The sequence below is a fragment of the Heptranchias perlo genome, chromosome 15 (assembly GCF_035084215.1).
Source record: "Heptranchias perlo isolate sHepPer1 chromosome 15, sHepPer1.hap1, whole genome shotgun sequence".
Classification (NCBI taxonomy): domain Eukaryota; kingdom Metazoa; phylum Chordata; class Chondrichthyes; order Hexanchiformes; family Hexanchidae; genus Heptranchias; species Heptranchias perlo.
Window position 1 is genome coordinate 17,990,014 of NC_090339.1, and position 27,153 is coordinate 18,017,166.

Sequence of the window (27,153 nt, forward strand, 5' to 3'; positions counted from 1 at the left end):
TACAACCTGACTGAAAATGTAATCTGATAACCAGATTTTCAAGGTTCAACATCTGATATCTTAATTTTAAGCCAAACATTTTTTGGAAGTATTCATCAAACCCATTTTCTCAGATAACTGATAGTTTCAGATATTTCTTGCACTTCCACACTTAACTGTGTCCCCAAAAGTAGATTGATTATGTAGCTCCACATAAGTGATAGACATATGATCAAATTGGGAGATAATGCAGCCATCATAAAATCTTGTACACAAAAACTGAAATACAATTCTAAGCTTGGCAAGTACTCTCACCATCACATCAGAGGTTGTGGCTTCAAACCACACTGTGGGAAATACTCGAAGGAACTGAGAGTATTCAGATGAGACCCCATCTGCCTATTCTGATTATTCAGTTAGATGTTAAAGGTCCCATGGCATTATTCAAAGAAAATCAGGGAGCTCTCCCAGTACCTTGGCCAACATTCCTCCCTCAATCAATGACACCAAGAATAGATTTAACTGGTCCTTCATCTCCTTGCTGATTGTCGGATCTTGTGGGCAAATGGCACTTTGTTTGTCCGTGCAACAATCACGGCAACTGAAAGAAATTCATTTTATGTAAAGCCCTTTTAAGATTTGGTGAGAGTTTTTTTTCTTGTTTAAAAATAGGATGCACAACCGTCAACAAGGTTCATGGAAAATAAGCAAACTTACAATTAAAAGAATATTGTGTTTTTAATTCCTTTTCCAGTTTTTTTTTTAATTTCACAAAATTGTGCAAATGCCATTTCAAATGGTAGAGTGAAAGAAATCAAATACACTACCCAAAGTGATAAGTTGTACTCAGTAATGCATGCATGGGATGCTGTAATGTGATTCAATATCAGGCAGCGAAGCAATTGCGTGATTTCCCTCCCTCACATTGCCAACACAATCTTGATCTGGCTTTCCCTCCGCAGTTCTTAATGGAGATGAAAACAGATAACCGAAAATTTTACACATGCATTTATCTCTTCAGAGCACTTACAGAAAGACACAATGAGGAACGAGAGGCAGCACTTCATATCTGAAGGATGGACTTCAAAGAATATGGACGGTGATACCAAAAAAATCCAGGATTAACGTACCTTCTTCATTTGTTCATTCTCCAAGAGCAAGCACAATATACAAACGTAAAAGCAAATGAAAGAAGGCAACTCACTGAATGCTGAAACTGATTTGGAGCATGAAGGCACCAAACATATTCCCTACTAAGCAGATCCAAACACAGATAGTAGCCACTGCAAAAAAAAACTGTTCCATGTTTCTGCCTCACAAATGAAATCCAGAGAAACCAATTTAACATTTTTCATTGAAGTGGCCACTGCAAGTATACAATTAGATTCTATTCTGCCTAGCTGTTGCAGACTAGTAAATTTGTAACACAATGAATTATGTCCGCACAGCCTACTGAAAGGAAAAAGTTCATTCAATCACTTACCAAAGAATCACTTCACCTGACGAAGGAGCAAAGCTCCGAAAGCTTGTGATTTCAAATAAAGCTGTTGGACTATAACCTGGTGTTGTGCGACTCCTTACATTTACCAAAGAAGTTAGACAAAGTTACAAACTAACAATTGTTTATTAACCTCAAAATCATAGTTAGCAGCACTTAAACATTGAGCATGTAAATAATTAGTCGATAGGGTTAATTGTCAAAATAAATAACAGGTTACTCAGGCAGATCAATTATGTCACAGTAACTCAACATTAACTGCTTGATTACAAATTTACTGTTGAAGTCAGTGTCTGCGATTGATATAAATTGGTGAGATTAATTTAGAATCAGCTTAGATAGCTGACAAGTTAACAGCATTAGACAGCCAGTCTATTGACTAGATTAGAGTCTAAGGGGGTTAAATTGGTTAACCCCCGAAAACGGGCGGTGGGATCACAGTGCGCAATTGACCCACGCCCGTTGGTTGCGATACGATTTTAATGACGCTCGCGCAGCCAGCGCTACCTGCGGTTTGACTGGTTGCACGCACCAGCAGAGGGGTCCCGATATCAGGAGTGGCTAGCATTATTTAAAGACAGCCTACACCTCCTAAAGGGGAGGTGCACTGTGGCTGCAGGAAGTGCTGGAATTCATTTGGCAACTAACTCTGTGCAGCAGGATAGTGATGAATGGCTGCGCCTGCGAGCGCGTACCAAGGTTCTCAGACGGTGCACTAGAGACCTCGGTGGAAGAGGTGGATGCACGGAGGGGCATCCTTTATCCACAGGGGGACAGGAGGCCCACCAGACATATGCTGAAGAGGCAGTGGGAGGAAGTTGCGTATGAAGTAAATGCCAGGAGCATCGTACCATGCACATGGATGCAGTGCAGGTAGAAGTTCAATGATTCGACACGAGTGGTCAAGGTGAGTGACTTCAACTCAAGTGGCATATCCTACCAACTGTACCACTAGCCTCATCCACTGCTCCACGCACTACAGCCCTGTAACCCACCTACCAACAATCTTTTCTGACTCACGTATTGCAGATGGTGTAAGTATGCACGGCTTACTTTCCCCTCTCTCCGCACCACAACTCAACCCGTGTCCCTTTGTCATTTCAAATACCCAAGAACTGGAACCTGCCCAGTCAGAGCAGGCAGAGGAAGATGACAGTGATGACGCAGACACAGTCACTTGATCTTACACTCGCAGCCACCAGCTGAGAGACTGACAGTGCGCTTACTTTAGAGGCTAGGATAGAGGTGGGATCTGCATGTGGTAAGACACCGGGCACAAGTGCACAGGAGCCGGTGCGGTGTGGTGCGGGGGGGGGGCGGTGATCGGATACCTCAGGTGCCAGCTCGCCAGAAGGCGAGGTTGCACACTCATTCTGCTGTAGAGAAGTCAGAAGATGACTTTGACGGGCCAGGCTACAGAAGGCAGCTGATGGGCGTACACAATCAAATGCTTGGTGCACTGGAAGGCATTCGCACAATCTCAAGGGGCATGAAGGAGTGCAGTTCCAACTTGGCATAGGACTTTGCGCAGAGCTTGGAACCCATAATTTCCCACATGGAACGGGTGGTCACCTCCATCAGCACACCTGTGGAACCCACCATGACGCAGCGTCTGATGACCGATGTCTTAGCTTCCCTTGCAGCACAAACAGCTGCCATCCAAGGTCTGCATGCTGCATTTGGCATTCAGACTGCTGCTATCATGGCTCTGGGTACTACTATGGAACGGGGTTCCCATGGCGTCACAGCACTCCAGCAATCTTTTCTCCAGCAGATCGCCAGGAGTTCTGAATGGCCGTGGCGACATGGAAGACAAACCTGCTGTCCTCTTCCAGGATGACAGCGTTCCTGCTCTCCTACCCCTGCCACTCCACCAGTGCCCTTGCTGTTGCCTGTCAGCCAGCCAGGCCAGACTGCTGCTTGCCCAGGCCAAGATGGTGCAGTCTGAAGCCGGGCCATTCTCGCCCAGAGCTGCTCGAGGTCATCCTCCAACGCCATCTGCTCCTCCTCAACTAAAGGTCAGCAGCCTTCCGCAACCCATGCTCCAGCCACTGGGGATGCACCTCATAGGAGCACGAGGAAAGGTAAAGACACACGAATGACAGGCACTAAGAAAATGCACAAGGGTGAATAGTATCAGTTTGTTTGAATCATTTCATGTGTCAATTTATAAATGATATTATGAATTTGTATTTGGTGTTGGTTTTCATTTCTGCGGTGAGCTGAGGAAGGAAGCGAGGATGATTTGATGGTCATGTGAGAGAGGAAAGGTAAGGAATGTGGGACTGTTGGTGAATGGGGAGGTATCGCTCATTAATCATCTGATCATACAGAGCCCTGGCAGACAGGGCCTGTCTACCTTGTTGCTTCCCTGACTCCAGTTCCTCTGCCTCTTGCTCAGGTTCTCGCCGGATAGGTAGTGACAAGAGCTGTCCCTTCATAACGGCGAGGTTGTGCAGCATGCAGCATACAACAACAAATCTTGCACCCCGCTCAGCCGAGTACTGCAGAGTTCCTCCAGAGCGGTCCAGACAGCGGAGGTGTTGCTTGAGGATGCCTATGGTGTGCTCAATGATGTGTATAACGAGAGCCATGCTGCCACACACCTGCTGTGCACATGTGCATGCATTCCAGACTGGGGTCATGAGCCACTTCATGAGGGGATAGCCCTTGTTGCACAGTAACCAGCCTTTGACTTGCCATGCTGGTTGAAATATAGGTGGCATATTGGACTGCCACAGAATGAAGGAATCATGACTGCTGCCAGGATAGCAGGCATTCACCTGTATGACGGGCTGCGTGTATTTGCAAACCAGCTGCACATTGAGGGAGTGGAATCCCTTTCTGTTTGTGAATATGGCAGAGTTCAGATGTGGAACACGCATGGCAATTTGCGCAGTCAATGGCACCCTGCACCATGGGGAAGCATGCAATGCGATCAAACCCTCGTGCTCGCTCATACTGCTTGTCTGTGTCAAAAGGGAACGTGGTGAATCTGTTTGAGTGCATACAGAGCCTCATTGACCTCCCTTACACATCATTGCACTGCAAAGTGCAAGATGTTGCTTATATCTTCAGCAGCAGCCTGAAAGGAGCAACAGCAGTACAACTTAAAGTGCCACGGTTACCTTTTCAGCCACATGCAATGCTGTCCTTGTCCTGCTCTGAGGCTGCAATTGCGACTGCAGCAGTTGACAAACCTCAGTCATGACCTCTTTAGTGAACCACAGCTGTCGAATGCACTGGTCGTCGCTGAAGTTGAGGTAAGAGAATTGGTCCCTGAAGACCCTCGCTGGATATGGCCTTCTGCTGAGTGCCCCGCGCCTCCTCCTCCCTCTTCTAGCAGCTTGTCCTGCTCTGCGGGGCTTCGCTGCCTGCTCCCAGTCATGTTCAATTCCCAGAGGAAACCCTAGCAGGCCACCCATTTCTGGAAGCAACCTAGTTCAGCACACTATTTTAAATACCACTAACATATAATATTGCAAGTTTCGCCAAATATAGGAAACTTCTACAAACACCCACAATTGTACCAGTAGCCAGAATAACTAATCCAGCAACTAACCTGTAACTCCTGCATGCTCCCTTTAAATAGCGCTGGTGGGAGGTCCTTCATGCCCTTAAACTCCCATTCAGCTGTGTGAGATTAGGACAGTGCATTGGCTGGAGCAGGGAGTTCGAAAATGCCGCCAGCTGCTTCAAATCAGCCTTGCACACCAATTTACATTATAATCTTCCTACTCTACATGCTTTCGCCATTCCTTAGGTGCACACCCACCTTTACCAATATGGTGCCTTGCGCATGTCACGTTGGAAATGTACACACGCATCTTGGACGCCGTTTTCGGGGCTTAAGTGTCCGCATGGTACCTACAGAGCGGGCGCTACGCGGCCCAATTTAGCCACCAATATGCTTGCAGTTAGCAATGTGTCCAGAACTTATACGACCTCATCCATAACCGACCATGTCCATTCTTCCTGGATCCTCTGTTCCTGGGTGATATCACATTCTACACTGGTAGCTATACTTGGACAAGCTGGCCTCAATCTCACCTCTCGATTTAAGGGAACGTTTACATCGAAGTGACACACTCACATCTGCCTGCATCTGGCTGGTACAGCCACCCAATCTTAACTTATGTAACCTTTCACTCGCTCCCTGTTGAAGCTGCACATTTTGATTGAGAACTGAGACTTTACTGACAAACTAATATATCCTTACTTTCCAAAGAAACAGCCCCAATTATATTGACCAATGAGTGGCATACATGTTAGAATGGTTCAGCCCTTCTGGTGCCAATCACCTCACACAGCCGTGTTGGTACCACTGACGAGCTTTTAATCAATGAAGTTCCAGCACCTAAACATGCCAGGTCATACCTTTACTCCATCTTTGCTGACAAAGGGCCTCTCACAGATTCAGCCAAGACAGGGCATATTTATGTCCTCCTGAACTAGCTATCTCCTGGCCAATGGTCTTGATGGCTTGTCCTCCATCCCTGGTAAGGTATGCTTTGTTTTTCTGACTATTAACTCCATTTTCAGGACATAACTGATGTAACAGGATTTAATGAACACAGGACACCACTCCAACCAGAGTCTTGCAGTCATTAACTTGGAACATTTTATTTTCTCGCAGATCACCTTCTAGAAACTGCACTTCAAATGTATTAGCAAGAAGAGTGTTTTTGTGAATGCGTTTTCCAGAAACTGCAGCTGCTTCAACAGTGAGTCCAACTTTCAGAATCAGAAATTTATATAAAAAAGCATACATATATTTTGGCAAAATCTGCCTCTCCTCCGCCCTTCCCCCTGTGCTTTGTAGACTTTCTAAAAACCCACCTACTGGTATTCATGCTTTAGAAATGACCCCTTCTTTTCTTTTAATTGTCTCGGCAAATTTGACGTGGAATAAAGCATCACACACTGGGGGTGAACAGACTTGAGAAGTGAATTGTGTTGGCTAGGGGCTGCAGAAAGTAACCAGAGACGTCAGCTGCTGATACACACAGGCAGGAACGACTTTTGAACTAAAGTAACCTGAGTTCAGTCACTGACCTTAGCTGGCTGGAACCGGTTTGAATTAGCTAAGTTTTGTGAAAGACAAAGGAGATGTGATAAGACACAAGTCCTTATTTAGAAAAGGAGTAATGAGGTAATGCTACCTAAGTCCTTGGGACAGAGCCAATGAGGAGAAGACACAGGGTAACCGAGGAAGCCTAAACCAACGAAATAGAGAGACAGCACAGCTTGAAGAGATAAGATTCGGAATAAGAATGAAGGATCTGGGGCATGGAGTCAGAGCGAAGACTCCAGAGACCAACCATCGCGGAAGTGGAAGACCCTACGTCAGGGACGTAGAGACGACGTCGAAAGAGAGAGAGAGAACGGAACGCTTGGCCAGCATCAGCTCTCCTTTTCGGGTATTATCCTTTATATTCTGTGACCACTCAGGAAGTGTCAGAGATACCTAGTGAGTGTGCGTTTAGATCTTAGTTTGGGTATAAAATTGTATAACCTGGTGTAAACTGCATGCCTATATCTAACCAGACGTATAAGCTATATGTTTATGATCTAATGGCGTGAATAAAGTGAATTGAGAGTTAAGAGAGAATTGACTCTTCTCCTCTTTGTACTAAGCCAGTAACCGTAACCGGTGACCTCCGGTCAACAAGTCCTATTATTGACCGTTAGGATCTTGAAGGTGCAGTGAGATTAATACTTTTCTTTTTAAGATGAGGTGAAAAGAAATTGAGCACAGAATGCATACAAAACATCTACGAGCATAGCATTGGACTCCATTCCCAGTGATTCATGAATCTGATCCAAGTTTGAATATCAATTTTAGACTGATTGTCTTCACTGGTTAATTTTCACTTGTTCACAGTTAAGACACTGAATTTAAAACTGGCTGGTCGGACTCCAAGAGCGAAAAGGGGGAAACCAATAGGACTGATCCAGCAGATTATGGAGCATTACGGGCAGTAACCATAACTGAGTCCTTAAACAAGATTGTTCCATCATGCTTTGGTCAAAACAGAAAAAGGGTGGCAGCAAAAAGCTGAAGTGAAAGAGTCATAAAATTGCAGAAAACTAATGGGAATCAGTGTGAAGCAAACAAGAATATAATGGAGCGATCAAAGTCAACCAGTTGCTTCAACCACCTTTAGGTACTGGTTTTCAAATCTAGATCAGACTGGCTGGATGGAAGTCTCTCTGCATGTTGACTGAAAGAGTTTTGTGTGAAGTAAGCTTAAGTCGTTTCAACTCAGTTCCTAGTCAGCACATACCCACAAGACAAAATTGCCTTTAGTTTGGCACTACACTGGTAATCTCACTCAGTAACTGCAAGATGGCTAGTGTGAAAAATGGAAATGCCGTACTGCTGCAGTACAGGGTGCCCTTCTGAGATTGATGCTGATGTATATAGTTGGACAGAGTAAAGGGATATTTGCTCTGCATCAATCTGTATTATACCTGTCCAGGGAATGCTTAATATTACACTGGTTATCTGAAATTCACCAGTAAGTTGTTTTAGAAAGAAGTGGAAAGATCAGAAATAGCAACACCTAATTGGAGAAAGAGAGCCTAAAGCTACAGTGCACCACACTACAAGGTTACAAATGGATACAACTCCCTTAAAAATTCCCTTAAAAGCATGGACTCAAAGGGCCGAATGGCCTCCTTCCACACTGTAACCCTTCTATGATTCGATGAAATTAGCCACTGTGGTTGAATAGGCCATACCCTGACTGAATAAGTCCTTAATAATTTATTTTTTTGTAAAAAGTCCGAACTTTAAAAAGACAAACTTCACAAAAATCTCTTGCCACAAATACATTTTAAAAAGTCAAAGAAATTGAAGTTCCAAAATCCAATAAATCAATATATGTTTTAGGTAGAGGTCATTAGTTACTGACAGTTGTCACTGCTTAAAGGATAAGGAATGCATTTTATGTCACTGTAAATATTAACTCTGGAAATTAAGATACACTGCAATATTAACTCTGAAGAGCAATTAAATGTGAATTTTGAAGTGTTTCAGCTTGAAGCTGCTCAAATTCAATTCTACCAAATTCGCTGAACCTTGACATTGTTTTAAGGCACAAATCAATAGAGTCAAATAAAGCAATTACTGTACATTGCAGAAATTAGTCCCCCTTACAAGCCTATTAAAATATCTATGCAGCAATATAGATGAAAATTAGAAAAGTATCAATTTTTTGAAGATGCTTTTTAAAGCAGAATATTCTTGGCCAGTTTATTTTCTATAGAGCAAAGAATTTAGCGGCTGATTCTGTTTCTTTTATACAAAACGCATATTAGACTTCCAAAAATAATGCTGCTATTAAACTGCAGTTTATGTACTAATTGATGACCGTAACCCTCCTGACATACTGTGTAATACAGTAAAAAACCCATCAATAAATATTTACTCAGCCAAGCACAGCATACTTCTGCAAAGCAGTAAACATTTGTTGCATTTACAAGGAATGTTGTTTCCTAAGTCCTATATATCTATCTACATATTCCAAACACCAAATAAGTGTTTAATTATTTCAGCCGACGGAAACTCAAGTCAGTTTGAACCTCACCATCTTTTCTTCACAATGAACAGCAACACCCTGTTTACTCTAAGCTGATCAAATAACTTGCCTCAATTAAGCTGTGATAACAATTTTACCAGTCACAAAGCAAACCAATCAATTTCTAATAAAAATAAAATGGTGCACTGATCCACTCAAGTTCTTACCACTACCAAACACAAATGGCAACTTCAGTCTGATTTTTGTACAGTATCTTTAATCACTCACAAATCTGTTTACACAGCAAGTTCATTTACAAATTAGTACACAAACAGAATTACATAGAAATTATGAAACAGAAACAGACCACTGAGCCCAACAAGTCTGTGTTGGTATCAATCCTCCACAGGAGCGCTCATCCTAATTCCCATATCCCTTAATGACCCTTTCCTTCAAATCACCTATCTAACCTATTGTTAAAGACAACATGGACTCTTGCTTCACTCACGAACTCTGGTAGTATATGCCACAGCCTCAGCCATCTGTTCAAAAAAATGTCTTCTGCTCTCTGTCATAAATCCCTTGAATCTTGTATCCCTGTCTCCTCATTCTAGACCCCTCAACCACAGGGGTGGTTTCTATCTACTCCACCCTATCCCTTCATAATTTTAAACATTTTTATCAAATTACCCTTTAACAAATTTAATTTCTAACAAACTACCTCTTCTAATGAAAACAGCATCCAATTTTCAAGTCTTTCTTCATATTTGTATTTCCTCACACCAAGCAGCATTCTAGTGAATCTGCACTGTACCCTCTCCATAATCTGATGTGTGCAGCCCAAAATTGCTCACAGTATTCCAATTATGGTCATACTAAGGTTGTATACAGATTCACCAATGATTTAAATGTTCTGTACTTCTTGCCATAAAACCCAGTGTTCCATTAGCTTTCTTCATGGCTTTATCTACTGGAGGTGCTGTCTTCAATGTCTTGTGAATTTGAAACCCCTCTTCAACATCATCCAGCTTCTCCCATTCAAAGTATAATTACCATCCGACACTGAATTCCACTTGCCATTTTTTCACCCATTGTACTATTTTATCAATATCCCTTTGTTCCTCAGCATTTTTACTAGGCCTCCAATTTCAGTATTCTCAGCAACTTTGGCCACCACTCTCTCTAGCTCTAAATCCAAATCACTGATATACACAGTGAACAGAAGCAATACCAGAGCAGAACCTCCACTGAACATTGCAGGACATGTCATTGTAATCAATTAATAATGACAACACAATCATGATTTAGGTTATTTTTGTGCAACTCTTAGTTTGTATTAAGCAGTGCCTTCCTCTTGAGGGGGGCACTTGTAGTACTGTTTTTGTCTAGGTGGCTCTGGGTTGAACCCAGTGCAACCCTACTGGCCCTATTCAAAATAGTCCCAGAACAGAACCCTGTGGGACACCATTATCCACTTGCAACCACTCTGAAAAACTTCCCTTAACTTCTACTATCAGTTTCCTCCCTTCTAACCAGCTTTTAATCCAGCGAGCTACCCTTCCTCTAATTTCATACCCCTTAATCTTCTCCAATAGTCTCCTGTGTAGTACCTCATCAAAGGCCTTTTGAAAGTCCCTGTGGACTAAAATCACTTTATTTGCTGTAAGCAATTCCTTCAAAAGAAATGCAACGCAGTCATCAGATATGCAGTTAACTGCCTCTGTTACTAGGTTATTCTATTATATTTGTATTCACAAGGTAACAATTCTCAATACTTTATGGTGCCTTGATGGGCACAGAACTGACAAGGGACTTCAGCAGTAGGGAATGGAACATTATCCATGATGGATAAGCAACATCAGTGCCAACCATTCTCAGGTCTCATATAGCATAGATACACAAATCACATTCAGTCCTCTCTGCCCCAACCTCAAAATTGCAGCTCATATTGCATCCGTGAGACATTTTCCATTTCCACACCAACCATCATTCTGGACTGAGCAAGGCTGCCAATTTAGTGCCCATTTCCACAGCAACAGGGAACTGGGATGCCAAAACACATTTCATGTAAGACCCTCACAGACAGCAGAGCAAACCATCCCATCATTCTGTACTGGACATGAACCAAGGTCCTGGAAGTGAATGTGTAGAATCACCTGCATTATCCAGTCTATTGCAAATCTGAACATTTAAAGCAGTTAAATTATCTTTGGAAGTTTGAAAATATTAAAACATTTGTATTTATATCTCAGGCTTAATTTGTTAGGTTTAGGCAAAGTCTCACAGTTGTAATTTGGTTTATACCAGACGTCAAGTCAGTTTCATGAAGCATTTTTCATGTTTAATGGAGAGGACATCATTTGAGAATACAGAACTGTGGGAAAAAGATGTTTGTGACACCAAATGGATTCCATATTAGCACAGATACCCATTTTACACATAAGTATAATTTTCCAATTTAATTGCTTACCCAATAAGTAGAAATGACCACCACACATGAAGACGTCCTGTAAACTATATTTATATCCCTACTAGTGCTGATGACCATACCTCACTAGATTTAAGGTATATTCAAATAGCTATACTCATCAAAAGTGCCTGTTCTAAAACAAATCTACATACAACCTAGATCCATATTCAACACAGTGTGTGAACTAATGATGTCCCACATAAGTATTCCTAATTTCACCTCCAAGTAAATATACAGAAGTATTGTGCAGTAGACTAAAATGCAGACCAAATTAAGTTCTCATATCTGATAAATTGACTCCACATACACCTTCTGAAAGTGACTAAAAAGAAAAAAAAACAATTGTCAACTAAATAAAACCAATTTGAAGCCATGGGATTTACTGAAAATCTGGCCTGCACAACAATTTTTTTTGGGGGTGGGGGAAAGAAGGTACAGAAATATCATGTGTAATCACGTTAGAGAATAACATTTAATTGAAGTCAACTTTACTGGCATTACTCAGCCAGATGGCAAAATGTGAGGGACCAAGCTTCATTATTATTAATAGTTTTGAAGTTGTTCATTCCTCATTAGTTATGCATTTCAAAATGTAAGGAATCAATGCATCCTCCCTCACGTCAGCTGCAATGACAGATGTAGTAACGCATTCAACAGTCTGTTAATACACACATTATAAAAAAAAGTCTCAATAGGGTGCTCATTTTTATTCAATTATAAAAACTGCTCGCCTGCAGTACTGGTCATGTTACAATATTAGCAATAACAATGATGAATTTTATCCTTTCCTGTTACAAGAAAGTTATCAGCATATACTCCACGTGTAACCCACTCAAATATGCTATTCCAATGTTTTCCTGGCCGGCCCTCCCATCTTCCACTCTCCGTAAACTTCAACTTATCCAAAGCTCTGCTGCCTGTATCCTGACTCACATCAAGTCCCATTCAGCCATCAACCCTATGTTCGCTGACCTACACTGGCTCCAGGTCCAACAACGCCTCGAATTTAAAATTCTCATCCTTGTGTTCAAACCTCTCCATGGCCTTGCCTCTCTATCTCTATAATCTCCTCCATCCCTACAAACCTCCAAGAGCTCTGCATTCTTCCAGTTCTGGCCTCTTATGCATTCCCCATTTCCTTCGCTTCTCCATTGGTAGCAGTGCCTTTAGCAGTCTGGACCCTAAACTCTGGAATTCCTTCCCTAAACCTCTCCAACTCTCTACTCCTTTAAAACGCTCCTTAAAACATCCCTCTTTGACCCTGTCCTAATATCTCTATGTGGCTTGGTGTCAAACTTTATCTGATAACTGTGAAGTGCCTTGGGACATTTTACTACATTAACGACGTTATATAAATGCAAGTTGTTGTTGTTGCTGCAGCGAGACATAAGTTCCAAACCCCACTCTACTAAGCTCACAAATTCAGTCGCAGCAACGGCTAACATTTCTCCCATCAGGGACAGAAAAATCAGATGGATCACCAGGTCTCACACCAGTACCAATGAAGGCTTGGTACCAGGTTAGTCAAACAACATCTTTCTCAGCAATAAATGCAGGGTTGACCAAATAGACCAGAAAAAAGGAAATGAAAGTAACAGTTAGTCCTAATTTTTGTTATACACACAAAAAGCAAAGCCATTCCTTTAGGAAAATACTATACATAAAGAAACGATTGAATGGCCCACAACACTGAAGTAATAACTCGAACTTCAAACTGTGAGACGATCAAATCCTAACTGAAGCAACCTTTTAAAAAAAAAACATCTTGACACAGATACTCATTCATCATGGGGGTATTTTTGCTCTGCCAGTTTTCTTTTTCCCCCTTGGCCCTTTGGTGCCTTGCCTCAGCAGCAATTAACAATCTAAACTGTAACCCTATCATCCTGCAATGTCCACACATGTGCACTTCCACCAAAAGTCACTGGGTAGTAATCAGGAGCAGAACCTCGAGGTGATTCTCCCCTCTAACTCGGGCACAATGAGGCCAATTACAGCACCCTCCCAATTTCAGCCAACTCAGCAGCGACAGGAGATTCAAATCAAAAACTTCCTTAGTTTGTATAACGTAGCAACTCATTGAATAAATTTGTTGAAACTTCAGGAAAGCCCGCTGAAGATGATTTTTAAAAGGTGGAAAAAATTAAGATCGAACTGCCATTCACTCAGACATTTAAAATTTGTCTAAAGTAACTATTTGAGTGCTCACCAATTTATATAAATTTCTGATCAACAATGCAACCTTCTGTTTAACTGAAGGGTTATGTAAGTGCTACTAAAGACTAGATATTAGAAGTATGCATTTTAATTTTTAAAAATTACAAAACCAGTACCTATATGGCCAATAAGAAAATTAATATATGCTAATTTAAAAGGAATATAAACTAAAATATGTGTACTGTAGTTAGTCATGGCAGTTCAACAACAATTAGCTACCATGTTAACCTACTCTATATTTCAATTTGAAGAGTGCAAGCAAATTTTATCCCATGATGTTATAAATATGGGAATGTTCAGAACCAGCCAGTATCAATGTTCAAAAAATCTTACAGTACTCTCTCATATCCCTCAATCACCTCTTTACATACAATACTACTCTTGGTGAAAGATTAGGACTATATTTTATTCACAACCTGCGCTGTGCAGGTTGCAAGGATTGTGTGAAATCTGGAAGGCTCCACAAAATCAATTTTAGGAAAGGGCTGCTAAAAGTACAACCTCACCACTAAAATCAGTGGCATTGTCCATGCCGACACCTATTGTGCCAATTGGCAAACCTGAGTCAGTCAGAAATGCATGTTTAGTTAAGTGAGCACTGCATATCATTTGGGTTTTCCTCTTGATTTTAGGCAGCAAAATTGAAGTTAGCCAGTTGCTGTTGTCAGGGCTGAAGCCATCACCCAACATATCTTGAAATGAACACAAACACTGAGCTCCTTGTGCTAGTACCAAAAGTTAAGTGTCACCTCATATTTATGATTTCCATGTTTTTTGGCTGCTGCAAACTTGTTTGTTCCAATGGAAACACGAGATTCTATTAGCTCCCCTCACCTCCCAATACTTCCTAATTTGTACACGGATCATGCAAAGACCATAAAGAGAGACTACATTCCTTGTCTAGGTTTATTGGGTTTTTTTGAAGTCATGCATAACCCATGAAGTTTATCTTTTCTTACCACAAAGAGCATAAAATCTGACCAAAGATTTTGTGAAAAACATTATAGCCCTGTGAATGATCGATTCAGATCTTTCAGCATTTGGAAATTATTCATCTCCACTAACGGATCCATTTTAGAATCACTGAATGATTACAGCACAGAAGGAGGCCATGGGGCCCAGAAGGAGGCAGTTCAGAGAAGGTTCACTAGGTTGATTCCAAGTACGGAAGGGTTGTCTTATGAGGGGAAAGCTTGAACATGTTGGGTCTGTACTCATTGGAGTTTAGAAGAATGAAAGGAGATCTTATTGAAACATACAAGATTCTGAGGGGACTCGATTGGGTAGATGCTGAGAGGACGTTACCCTTCATGGGGGAATTTAAAACTAAGGGGTATAGTCTCAGAATAAGGGGTCACCCGTTTAAGATGGAAATGAGGAGGAATTTCATCTCCCAGAGGTATGTGAATCTTTGGAATTCTTTACCCCAAGAAGCTGTGGAGGCTGAGTCATTGAATACATTCAAGGCTGAGTTAGACAAATTTTTGATCAGCAAGGGAGTCAAAGGATATGGGGAAAGGGCGGGAAAGTGGAGTTGAGGTAAAAATCAGATCAGCCATGATCTCACTAAATGGCAGAGCAGGCTCGAGGGGCCGAATGGCCTACTCCTGCACCTATCTCTTATGGTCCATCGAGCCTGAGCCGGTTCTTTGTAAGAGCAATCCAGTTAGTCCCATTCCCCCACTCTTTCCCCATAGCCCTGCAAATTTTTTCTCTTCAAGTATTTATGTAATTCCTTTTTGAAAGCCACGACTGAATCTGCTTCCACCTCCCAATCTTTAAGTATGAACCATCTCAATTGTACTACTATCATTCTGTTCCCACCCTCGTTTTTTTTCTAAAAAGCACAAAAACATCAAATACCATATCAAGTGGGCTTAAATAATAAATTAATTTGGAGTAGTGGCATTAGAATACCCAATTTACATTACTTAATTGGTGCAAAATTCATTTCTCAAAAAAATTAGAATTTGCGCTATGCAAACTAGACAGTAAGGAAGCAATGCATAACAACCATGCATGTGAGCATCATTTGGCCCATTACTTTACAATGATGTTTCTATCACAGAATCTCTCAATCAAGTTACAATTATTCACTTCAGATTTATATACACAGTAAGAAAGAACTTGTATTTATATAGCGCCTTTCACGACCTCATGTTGTCCCAAAGCACTTTACAGCCAATGAGGTACTGATAAATAAAATGCTGAGAATTAACAAAACAAAAAAGTAAATTACAGAAAGCAAAAAAAGTTGATCTAAAAGTAAATTATTTACAAGATTAGCCCTTCAACAATCTATAGTAGTTTTCCTTGAGGAAACAACATTCTCTATGCTATAGTTCACAAGCAACATTTAAAATCATTTATCATACTGGTATTCACATCTCCACATACACTGTTTAAAAAAAATGACTGGGGGACTGGATAATACAAGACATCTTTGCCTGTAGGATAGGGGTTAAAATAAAACTCAATCTAATGAGAATCATGTCTCCTGTCTCTGCCGATGGCAAGAGCCCCATGTGAAAGATTTCGAGCATTCTCAACCCATTACTGCAGGATACAGCCCCACAGCAAAAAATTACCTACAGATAAAAATTGGCAAATCTCCCTCAGAAAGGTCGCATAGATGGCTTCTGTTGGAAATGGAAAAACATTTTGCCAACCAAACCTTAGTAAATAAAATTCCTAGAAGTGATTTCCTTAGCATGTGCATGTAGAGATACTATTCAAAACCAGATCCAATAGCTGGTGGGGGTTCAGTAATCTGTTTAATTGAAAATTGAAGCCAAGCAGAAAATTCAATAAAACTGCAAAGAACCAAGTTTCGAGGGACAAAGCAGTAAAGTGGGTTAGATACTGGGATGAAACCTCTTCTGTCTGGTGCCGAGATTCTGTGAAGTATTCTGTGAATTGATTTGAACAGCCTTAACCCAATTCCTAGAGTTCATTGGCCAAAGGACAAAACTGTTTTGTCCTTCGGCCAATGACCTCTAGGAATTCAATACTAATTGGCAGCTTTACTCAGAAGAAATAAGAATTGTTGGTAACGAAAACGGAAAAAACTATACTGACAGAGTTTGGGATGTTCTTCTGAGATCTGGATTAAGGCACACTGCCCGAGCAGAATAACAGGATGCAGCTGAAAAACCTACACAGGACCTGGAAGTACTTGATGGAGACAATGGATGACAGATGTGAAAAAAATGTTCCACTCAAGATTGACAGATTTCACCTTGAGCACAAAATTCCTCCAAAAAAATAATGTTTTAAATTAGGGAAATTAACAAGTTTTTCTCCCACTTGTTAAACAGCATATTCTACACATACAAGTTGCAAGTTCAATGATAATTCAATATCCCAAACAAAATAGCTATGGTACAAGTAGGAGACTTCTTAATGCAATGAACGACTTTCTGAAAGTACAGCTTCAAGACAAAATTTGAGTATCAACATATATATGAAAATTATTTCAGGTTGTAATTCTGGAACACATTATTGGTTGTATAGTTACTACATAGGTGTGTAATGTTGTTCACATTACTGTTCCATGTCAATAGTTCAAACTTTATTACAGAACTGAAAGAGCCACAGAACCAAGGTAGTGTCTCCATCCACTGATCCATACTGTAGCATTACATCCTGAGCTAATCTAATGAACAGATAGGACTTATCCAATATTATGTTACGGCACTAGGAGGAATAGGTGTAACACCATCTAAAGCTTCACCTTAACTACCCTATATAAAGACATGCAGCACGACTGTGCCAGTATTTGCAATGACTTTTTTCCCCTTAAAAAATCATGTTAAATTTAAACATGTGGGGAGTGGGTGAAAAGAGTATTTGCAGTTCTAACAAGCACAGAAGTTCCACACATACGATTCTGGTGGCAGCCAAGAACATAAAGATCTGAACAAAATTAACAGTAGATCTAAACTTACCATATAGTATTTCTACATCTGTTTGTAATATTACATTCCTGTCAAATAGTCCAACCATCATTTTATGTATTATCTAATGAAGAATTTCAAAGCCATTTATATAGTATCAGTCCCATGACTCAAAAGGTGGTCTCAGTACAAAAATGGCACAAATTAGCTCCAAAATACAGATCAAATTTAAAATAAATCAGCTGCAATTTTCCATAATTGTATACATAATTACACAATAAATATGAACAAAACATTACACATTGCATTGTTCTCCAAATGAAATGGTATCTGTGCACAACAAAAGTTTACAAAATGTTGTCACTCATAACATCAATTCAAAAATATATGCTTAAATGGCATTTGTTTTAATAGTTAAACAACTGCACTATTCAGAAATGTGTCAACAATTTACAAATTATTTTACTGATTTCCAATTACAACATTTTACTGAGCCACATGAGAATAAGGACAGGCCAATGTTCCATTATGAGTTTTTAAACCAAATTTCTTGCTCAGGAAGTGATGCCTGAATTTCCAAATACTAGCATTGCTACTGAAATGGTAGAAAAAGAAATAGCATTAGGCCTTCAGCAGTAAAGAGCACCCCTCCATTCCAAAAGTTGTGGCCCTATTTTCACATGTTATTACATTAACGCAAATATTAACTGGTGCTTTTGAAGATAATTATTGCACTTAACAGGCTGATAAGAAATGTGATCACAGTGCACAAGTGTAGGCTTTCTGTGACTAATTCATCATCAGGTTCAGTAGATTAATTCAGCATTGACTAAATTACATTTCAGTACAAGGGCGCCTGCCTGGATTGTATTGCATATGCCACTGATGAATATAACTTGCGGCATTCGTCAGTGGTTATTAAACAAATTTCAGCACAATCTTGTTACAATTGTCTCGCAGAGTGGAGTTTTCCTCAGCTGAAGTGGATTCTTCGTTGACCAGTGAAACTAAATTTAAATCCATAACAATTTGGATAAATATAAGAAATTGTTTTCATCTATTCTCAAATTACAGTGCAAAAGAAATTACAATATCAAAAAATTGAGTTAATGATTTGGGTACCTGATCTGCAGCAATCTAATTAGAAATATAGAGCTCTGTCAAATATATATCAATGTTTTAAATATGGTCTTAATGATTTATCTTTCCAGGGTACACTTATGGGCGCTCAAAAGGATTTTTTTTAAGGAAACAACATGTAAGCACTGCATTGTTGCATGTTTTATGTTGAATTAGATGCTTGCTGCTAGTACTGATTATTTAAACTGCACTGGAAGGTAATATATTCTGCAAATAAAAATATCCTGCCTTCAATTTGTAGGAGACACTTTCTGTTCCATGCAGATGTTTCTTCTTAAAAGGTTCACTGGAATAATCATAGTTGCAGCATGAATTTAAGAGACAAATTATTACAAATATTAATACTCAATCCAGAATTTAGAATCTCTTTAAAATGTCCCAAGCCATCAACCAGTCATGTCACAATGCTATCTCTCTACATGGTCCAAAACACTTCAAAGAGTAAACAGAAATATTCTGCAAATATCTAAGCCTTTTGTATACATTACAAAGGCCTCCAATGAAGTCAATGGCTTTCCAAGAAGGGAGGAAATTAAAGCATTGGTGACAAAGATTTGAAATCTGTTGAGATTTTTTTTGAATATCTAAGGAATTTCATAGCAAAATACTTCCTTCAACCATTAACTGCAAAAGTTATTTTACAGATGGCACATGTAATTAAGATATTCTTGCAAGAAATAAAATACTCCAAAAAATATTGCATAGTAATTCAAACTGTAATCATGTCTCTGTTGTGCTTGTTAATTGGCAGATTTGTAATTTGCTACTAACGAACCACTCCAAATCTAAAGTATATTGCAGTCCATTAAATCTTAGTCCTACTACCAAATTACATTACAGCCGAGAATAAAATAATCTAGAGGTTTTTTGTTCAAATAATTCAAGGTCCCATATATTCAAATATTATATGCACAGTTTCATTAGCACATCTAACCCAGTGAGGACTATGTTAAAGGTTTTACAACACTCGTATCCAGCACTATAAATATGTGCATAATTATTTGAAACCATTGGCTGAAACGTCAGAGTGTTCATGGAAAGTCACATATAAAAATTGTTTACATGTCAAAATATATCTTAAATACAAGCAAAACCAATATCAATTATTTTGTGGCTTGCGCTTTATAATATAAATCAGCTAGTCACAGAATTTTGAGACCTGATCGTGAAGAAGTGAGATACTGAAGATTTTGACAGCTTATACTCAATTTTTTAGCTCAGTATGTGCACACATAAATGTCCCACAAACTTCACTGAAAAATAGCGCTTTAGCTGAAAAAGTAGGATGTTAAAAATTTTTACTTCAGTGCATTTTAGTTTTAGAAAACTTAATGATACTATCTACAAGAGAACAAAACAATTATTCCAACAAAGTGTCAATGGAGGTTAAACTCTTATGGCAGATAATGTAATATCCTCTCATTCGTTGAACTTCCATATACAGAGAGTACCAAAATAGTATAAAAGCTGGTGATGGGTTCAGAGTACTTGCTACTTCAGGGCAGCCAGGACCAAAGCAGCGCTAAAGTGCTCATTTTGAATGGTTGAGACAATACTTAGTAAAAATATGCATACTGCTCAAAGTCATGTCACTGTTGATGGATAATAGATAGGGACTGCAATAGACCAGTATGGAAAGGGTTAATCAGGTCAGCAGCAGAAATTCAGTGGCTGACTTGATTGATGGGGGAACCTGCTAGTTTAGGATTGCTATGCATTGTTCTACGCAAGTACAAATTTTAATTTTATTAGTCAAACATGATATTATCAGTAAGCCACAATGTCAAACTAATCAGTACCTAATTACAGTTTTGCCGTTGTGTGTAAAGAAATGGTTTAAGCAGATGGTTTTTGAGTGAATGAATAAATAAGGAAGTGGAATCTATGGTTAGATGATGCTAAGAGTGTTGAAGTTGGGTATGTCTGTGCAATGAAATAGTGCACGGCAGTATGAGGCATGCAGACTTCAAAGTTGACAGGTTCCTAAGAATGAAAACTAACCAGAGTTATGGTTAGCAGATTCACATGGTTAAACAACAATTGACTGCAGGAAAACTATGCTGTGAGATAAAGCATCTGGTACTTACTGATACAAAATCGCAAAAGGAAACCATTTCCTTACATATTACATTTTATTACATGAAGAAAGGGTGTATGTAAAGCCTCGGAGACAAAGGGAAGTTGCTGCTGGAATCAGATGCTGACTGTCATGAGCAGTGATAAGAAAAAGGTGCAAAGAGTGGGAGGATCTGTACCGAGACTGGGAGCTGCGTGAATCCTCCACAGAAGACGTTGGCTGGCGTCGCCCAAGATAAAGAGAAATACAGTATCCTGTAAGTTAAGGTTGCCTCATAGTGGAATGTAGTGTAATATCCCCTTATTGCTATGGTCAATGTTGTATGATTTGCTGGGAAACATGGGGCAGCATTTTAGCACCCGCTATCGGGTGCGTTCCTGGCCGGGGGGGGCTCCGAAAATCAGAGAATCCCGGAGCGGGACCGGAGCCCGCCTCGAACCCGCGCACTTCCGGGTTCCCCGCTGACGCGCCGGCGTGCGCGTGCAGCCCCCGCTGGTGGGAATCCCGCAGGCAATTAAAGCCAGCGGGGTTCCACTTGAAGGTATTTATGTGGCTTGTTCATGTCATTAACTGACCTGATTAAGGGATTATGTGAGGAGTGGTGGGATTTTAGTGCAAACTGGGACTGCTTCCCACACTGGGGGAAACACTCCCATTTCAAATGGGCCTGTTGCAGCCATCAGCCTGTGGCAGCTGCAAAGGTCCATTTGACAGGTGGGGGGGGGACCCTCACTCATTGCAGGAGGCCACTCTGTCACTTGGGACAAAGTTTGGCCTCCACCACCCTCCTCCTGACAATCAAAGTCACCAACTTGCACACTTACCCTGGTGTCCAGACACATGTACCTACCTTGCGGACCCCCTCAGATGCACATCTTCCGGATGGGGGCCGCCGTAGCTGCAGTCATGACCTCCTCGGAGGGCGAACAGCATCACCAGCCTCGCCATCCACCTCTGACACGTGGAGCTCCACAACAGAGTGCTGTGACACATCCACCTGTACAGCAGGAGGGAGGGCTACCACAGAGAGAGATGCGTCGCAGAGGGCACTACCCTCGCCACAGGGTCCACAGACAGAGGCTCAGCTTCCTGGACCTCTCTGAGCAGCAGTGCACACGGAGGCTCAGAGTCACTCGACGTGCAGTCGTGAACATCTGCAGCCTCCTTCATGCCAAGCTGCTCCTGGCTGGCCCTAGCACCATCTTCTTACCTGTCGCTGTCAAAGTCACCACTGCCCTCAACAACCTCGCCTCCGCATCCTTCCAGGGTGCAACCGGGGACATCGCCGACGTCTCTCAGCCGTCTGCACAAGAGCCCTGCAAATACACCTACACCCACTCTGCAGTGACACAATGGGTGGCATCAGTTGTGGGTCTTCATAGTGATCCTCACGAGAGGGCATTATTGCACAAACCAGACAAGATTCGCAAAGACATGGCAGTAGTGGTGCCAATATAATATGTAATGTGAGTTGGTCAGAAATTCAATATAAGTAACAACCATGACAAACCCTCAAGCACCCTTGTGCATCCCCTTCATGCTCACGACACGTTTGCCTTACGCTGCCTACTGCACATATGTGATGCATGCCCTGTGGCTGCAGCACAGGTAGTGGGAGGTTGATTGAGGCTGGCCGTGAAAGAGATGCACGGGAGGGTGAGTACGAGATAGAGCCATGAGATTATATGGGGATTGGGTCGAGTGGTAGTGGCGGGATGAGTACTGGCGAGGTGAGTAGGTGCAGGTACGATGAGGATGAGGTTTGAGTGGGTGTGAGGGGTGATGTGACAGAGTAGTGTTGGCAGTGCAGAAGGAGATGTGAGGTGGGGGCGGTGATGTGGCAGATGGAGTGTAGGGGAAAGAGTAAGTGTACTCACTTTGGCCGACCTACTGAGGTCATTGGAGCACCTCCTGCACTGTATGCAGGTGGGCGATATGTTGGTGGTGCTGGTGACCTCCTCTGCCACCTTGAGCCAGGCCTTCCTGGTGGCAGAGGCAGGCCGCTTCCTCCCGCCCGCCGGGAGGAAGATCTCTGTCCTCCCCCTCCTCCTCACCCCATGTATTGATACCTGGAGTGAGGCATCATTAAACTGGGAGCAGCCTTCCCCCTGGGCTGCTCCATGATGCGATTTTTTTCTATTTGTTGCAGCATCTGTCAGTGGAGGACTGCCCCTTTAAATAGAGCGCCTCCAGCTGACAGATCTTACTGCGCATGCGCAGCCCGCCCGATGTGCAGATCAGCAGTGGGGAACCCAGAAGAACAGGTAAGTGGCTCCAATTATGCTACAATCGCGTGGGGAGCTGACTGATTTCGCCGGGCGCGTGGATAGCCCCCCCCCCGCCAAGAACCCGCAGCAATGCTAACATCGGGCCCATGAAGTCTATCATAAATAAAGATGAAATTGATTTTTAAAAATACGTATATATGTAGCTGTATCTGATTAAATAGAATTTGAGTTGAGGTCTGTCTGAAGACATGGTGCATGATTATCGAACACTGGCATGCATGTGAGCACTACAAGAGCCCTTTGAATGTTGACTCAAAGAAAGTAGGCACCACAGCAGTAGACATTTTAGCTTTACCTGATGGTTCGATCCTGCCTGGGAGTAAACAAGGGTATACATTTCCATATTCAATTTACTAACCTCGATTTGGTAATGAGATTATCTGAAGCCGACCTCCCAAAAAAATGCTTAGTTTACAAAACTTTTATCTTACTACCTAGTACCCTGTACACATCAACCATGCAATGCAGCCTTTCAACAGATCACAAAATGGTGTATGCAATTTCAGCACTTATTTCCCCATAGTGAACCTCAATCTTAAACAAAAATATAGCCACATGCCAAACAAAATCATAGGTGGCCCACCAACACTTACAATCAATAATTCTTCATGGCAAGATGAAAGCTAACTTGCCAGGAACCTCTGGGACCTACGTCTGAATCTAGCCCACATAGGAAAAAGAGAAAAGTTTAATCTTGCCAACCAACTGTAAGATTGCGATAGCAAATTATTTTGGACAGGCTCAAATCAATTATCATTGGCAATGGTCTTTACCATAATATTATCTTGAATTTAACTGCAAATGAGCAATCTCAGACACAATACGAATGGCTCGTGTGGGGAATGGAAATGGCATGATTGTGCACTGCAGGGCACAATTCAGAGGTTGGGGCAATGTAACAAGAGCTTTACTCAGCCTCCAGCCCATTTTATGCCCGATCTGGAAGTGCTCAGTGCCAACACTGGGTGCAAAAAGTGGCTGAGTTCAATTCATCACCACAGACATGCTCATCTTGTGCACAAAAACTTTTTCTTTCCCCCATTATTCACACATCATACCTGAAGACATTAAAAACCCTTCATTCCACACAATTTAATCTCATACGAACATACGAATTAAGAGCAGGAGTAGGCCATTCAGCCCCTCGAGCCTGCTCTGCCATTTGATAAGATCATGGCTGATCTGATTGCGACCTCAACCACTTTCCTGTCTACCTACTATAACCTTTGACTCCCTTGTTAATCAGGAATATATCTAACTCAGCCTTAAAAATATTCAATGACCGTGCCTCCACCGTTCTCTGGGGGAGGGAGTTCCACAGACTCACAACCCTCAGAAAAAGATTTCTCCTAATCTTTTTGAGCCATGGCCCCCAGTTCTAGTCTCTCCCACAAGGGGAAACATCCCCTCAGCATCTACCCCTTCTAGTCCCCTCAGGATCTTATGTTTCAATAAGATCACCTCTCATTCTTCTAAACTCCAGTGCATAGAAGCCCAACTTGTCCAACCTTTCCTCATAAGATAACCCTCTCGTCCCAGGAATCAGTCGAGTGAGCCTTCTCTGAAGTGCCTCTAAAACAATTATGTCCTTTCTTAAATAAAGAGACCAAAACTGTCCACAGTATTCTTGATGTGGTCTCACCAATGCCCTGTACAACTGTAGCAAAACATCTCTACTTTTATATTCCATTCCCCTTGCAATAAATGACGACATTCCATTTGCCTTCCTAATCACTTGCTGTACCTGCATACTAACTTTTTGTGATTCATGTGCTGGGACACCCAGATCCCTCTGTACCTCAGCGTTCTGCAATCTCTCTCCATTTAAATATACTGCTTTTCTATTCCTCCTGCCAAAGTGGGACAAGTTCACATTTTCCCACATTATACTCCATGTGCCAAATTTTTGCTCACTCACTTAACCTATCTATATTCCTTTGCAGACTCCTTGGCCAGGGATTTATTACCAGGGAGGCGGGTTGGCAGCGGGGGTCGACCAGGCACGTGGGTAACCCACCCAGTAAAATCAGTGGGTTCTCCATGCGATCCCGAGTAAATTGAAGCCACTTACTTTGGCTTCCAGGTTTCCCTTTGGAAACCTGCACATTGGGCGGACTGCGCACTCGCATCACAGGCTTTCAGCTGGAGGAGCCCTATTTAAAGGGGCAGTCCTTCAATGCTGCTCCTGCAGCAAACAGCCAAAATTACAGCATGGAGCAACCCAGGGGAAAGGCTGCTCCCAGGTTTAATGATGCCTCACTCCAGGTCTTACTGGATGGGGTGAGCAGGAGGAGGGAGATCTTCTATCCAGTGGACGGAAGTGGCCTGTCTCTGCCACCAAGACCTGGCTCGAGGTGGCAGAGGAGGTCAGCAGCACCAGCAACATATCCCACACCGGGATGCAGTGCAGGAAGCGCTTCAATGACCTAACTAGGTCAGCCAAAGTGAACACACTTACACATTCTCAGACACTCCATCTGCCACATCACCGCCCCCACCCCACAACTCCTTCTGCACTACCAACACTACTCTATCACATGACTCCTCACACCCACTCAAACCTCATCCCAAACTTACCCGCACTTACTCACCTCCCCAGTACTCATCCCACCACTACCACTCAACCCAATCCTCATGACTCTGTCTCATACTCACCCTCTCATGCATCTCTTTCACTGTCACCCTCACGCAACCTCTGCTGCAGCCACAGGGGATGCATAACGTATGAGTAGTAGGAAGCATAAGGCAAAGGTTTCGTGAGCACAAAGGGGATGCACAAGCGTGTTTGACGGTTTGTCATGTCTCTTATGTATATTTGATTTTGGTTCAACTCATATCCAATATTATATTGTCACCACGACTGCCACGTCTTGGCCATTCTTGACTGGCTTGTGCAGTAAGTCCCTTTCATGAGGTTCTCCATGAACACCCACACTTGATGCCACCCATTGGGTCACCCTACAGTGGGTGCTGGTGTAGTTGCACGACTATTTTGTGCAGGTGCATGTGGCGCAGCACTGTGTTGTGGAGCTCCACGTGGCGGAGGTGGACAGCGTGCCTGGCGAGGCTGGTGATGTTGCTCATCCTCGGATGAAGTGGTGAATGCAGCCATGGTGCCCCCCATCCTGAAGGTGTGAGTTTGAGGGGGTCCGCAAAGTAGGTAAATGTGTTTGAACAGCAGAGTTTAGGGTATAAATTAATAATTTTGAGTTGAAAGACAAGGGTGTTGCAGCCTTTGATATGGCACCTTGTCAAAAGCCTTCTAGAAATCCAAGTACACCACATTCACAGGATCCTCTCAGGCAAGTTCCTCCCTATAAACGAGCCAAAAACTTACAAGAGAGAATTTAAACTGTTTGACAGCAAATAAGTGACTCAACTTCTGTAGTGGAATAGAGAGGATCTGTTGCCAAACATAGAGAGGGAAATAATGAAGGTCACAGCACAAACTCAGCTTTATTTACAACACAGCAAAGATCACCTGTCCGCCCAAGGCTCATATTTCTTTAAAAGTGTCCCAGGAGATTATTCCACCTCCCTCCCTACTTCTTTCTCCGAACACAGCCTGGTAGAATTACAGAGCAAATTGTATAAGGAGGCTCAATAAATGTGTGAAAATATATCAAGGTTTCTTCAAAGATCACAGCAGGTAGAATTAAAAGTTCGGAAGGAAGTTCTTTAAAAGAAAATGCTTGGAAGATTATTTTTGTAACAGGTTTCAGTCATTTTGCAAATACTTCAACAATAAACACTGATAAAGGTGCTACAGAAAACAAACTATGCATTCACGCAAGTTTATCATATTCTGGGTGCATTCCATCTTTTAAAACAGCAGATGTAGAACTCATTTATTCAAAAACACTAATTAAATTGAATTGAAGTAGAATTCAGATAGCTGTGAAGGATCTTAATGAAAAAGTTTGGTGGCGTGTATGTAGTATTCATCTGAGTCAAATAACTCCAAATACTGATATGCTTTTCAAACGAACAGTGTTTGGGTAAACCTGGACTTATATTTATACTGAAACTCTATAATTTACTGCTATAAGAATAAATGAAACTAAT

The 27,153-nt window shown here is 41.7% G+C and overlaps 1 protein-coding gene across 5 annotated transcripts in view; it reads right to left on the bottom strand.

Annotated features, from left to right (window-relative positions):
• diaph2 (diaphanous-related formin 2) overlaps positions 1–27,153 on the bottom strand; it is a 705,669-nt gene that overhangs the window by 566,841 nt on the left and 111,675 nt on the right. The window contains exon 1 of one of the 5 annotated variants that reach the window (XM_067996885.1): positions 1,463–1,549. The exons of the other annotated variants lie outside the window; for them this stretch is intronic. The gene's annotated coding sequence lies outside the window, so the exon portion shown is untranslated. Of the gene's footprint in view, positions 1–1,462; positions 1,550–27,153 lie in introns of those variants that run through there. 5 annotated transcript variants of the gene reach the window in all.